This window comes from Melanostigma gelatinosum (genome assembly GCF_949748355.1).
Source record: "Melanostigma gelatinosum genome assembly, chromosome: 19".
NCBI classification, from domain to species: Eukaryota; Metazoa; Chordata; class Actinopteri; order Perciformes; family Zoarcidae; genus Melanostigma; species Melanostigma gelatinosum.
In genome coordinates this window covers 6212374-6214636 of record NC_136652.1, presented here as the reverse complement: position 1 = coordinate 6214636, position 2263 = coordinate 6212374, and positions in this window count along the sequence as shown.

The window sequence follows — 2263 nt, the reverse complement described above, 5'->3', positions numbered from 1 at the left end:
CAGGTTGGTTTACATTGGATTTAATTAAAAATGCGACATATTGGTATCAGACGCCGAGGGGCACTGACCAACCGCCGGTATTTGATGGGTTGAAAAGATGTACGACAATGTCACACTGTGAGGAGCGGTGCAAGTTACGAGTCTTTATCCAGCCCCAGTTACTTACTTTCATAAGTGGAAACAGTGGGAGATTTTGCCTAGATGATTATATTGTATTCACGGAAAGAGTTATTGCTTTGCATGTAGGAAAGGAGTGCCCAGTCATTCCTACTGTCCTCACTGATATGTAGGTAGTGCACAGCTTTCTGGCTGAACCTCACTCGTCTTTCGATAGCAATTGGAGATCTCAGGCTACGTGGGAGCCTCCCGGGAAAATCGGGAGGGTTGGAAAGTGTGTTTGGAGTTTGTGTAAAACCTGCAGCTTCATTATGCCAGCTCCAGATGATCAGCAAATCCCTCTGGCTGCTTACACCAAAATACCTTTTATATTTAATGAAGAGTGTGGAGGCTTTGTTGTTTAAGGGAGGCTTGACAAAGTCGGGCTGAGTAACGAGCTAGCACGTTACTCAGTTAGCTGTCACCGTGTCGCCAAGCCTCCAGCGACTCCTGCTACTTGAGGACGTGTGGATTTAGATGAAGTAGAGATTTATTTGTGCTTGTTTACAATATGATAGAAGGGTACCGAACACATTTGAGGGAGCAGAGATGCTGTAAAGGTCCAGGCTGAATGGAAACACAGGCTGTTGCAGTTATTTAGTATGTGACGTATCGAGCTGAGTGTCCCAGATGCCCGGATCCTTCAAGGGCTTGGCTCAGCAGTACCACAGCAGTACTGCAACTTAATGAAACCAGCAGCAATTCCTTCATGTTTGGCCTGTTTCCCTTTTTTTCATACTTTCATAAAAGACATTTAAATCATCTTCTGAAATCTATGCTGCAGCTGTAATGGATGATATCATTATGACTTACTACCCATTTTAACACACCCCCTTCTTTCTATTATCCAAGCTCTCACAGACTTTTTAAATAGCAGAATGAGTATTACTTTCATCACATCCACTGTGTTTGTATCTGGAGGACCGTATGATGACAGGCAGGGGACTAACCAGGCTGTGTGTGAAGACAATAGACGCATTATCTCCACTCGTTTTGTTTTTGCTGCTCTTTTCTTGTCGAGAATAAAAGGTCTCCAGGTTTCCCCAAGCGATAGGGCCTCCGCCGGTTACACGGTCATCTTGTGTAAACGGGGAATTCGGTTACACCGGTGTTGGCTTAGAGTCTCTGGCTTGTGCGTCAGCAGCGTCTCTGGAAGAGAAAAGGCAATCTGAGGCGGCCTGAGGCTGTCACAGCTGCTCATCCAACCCCGTCAAACACCAAAGTCCAGCGCACATTTTGCTCTTGATTCATTTTACGCGACACGTCGACAGCATCAGATGCTGCTATGTAACACGTTCATTTAATGCCGTTCGGTTTAGTGGTGTGTTTGTTGTAACCGTGGCAACAGCAGTCAGGCTTTCTTTTACACGGACATATTCAAATATTGACCTTCACTCACCTGTTGCTTTGTACAACATTATGCAAATCGCACCGCTGTAGTCAGCGATGACATATCAGTGGTTTTGCATATTTAGTTTATTACCTGCAGATCACAATCAAGATGACCAATTTCCAACTTACTTTTGCCAAATGTTGCTGTTGGTTTGCTGGTGTGTTGTGTTTTTACTGTGGTATGGAGATTTAAACACAATCCCTCATGTCTGCTTCCAACGTTGTCTGTTTTACTCATTGTGTAATATTGTAAATATACAGCGACCGTATCACCAGCAGTAACTTAACACAGACGCAACGTTCACTCCTAGTCAAAAAAAATGAATGCCAATCGATAGCTTCCTGATAGATTAAAACTTAAAAAGATGATTATTGAATCTTTAACTATACAGACAAAAGAAGATGCAAAAAAGTTGTTTTCCATTGTGTGTGTGATTGGTTCCTTTTTATGAAGACCATTTCAATTAAACAATTTGCGCATCTTAATAAGGATGTGCAGACATTATACAACTACTGTCTGTAAAGTAAAGAGAAGGTCGGGTTCACAGCTCAAACAGAAGGGGAGCGACTTTATCGATTCAGGGTAGACATTACTGCACTGTATCTTTATATAGCAAAACGCTATAGCAATGCTCTCAGTGCTCCTTTAATGCTCTGAATAGCGAATTTAGCACCTTTTTAAAGGGACAGTGTGTAGTATGCGGTGACGACTAGC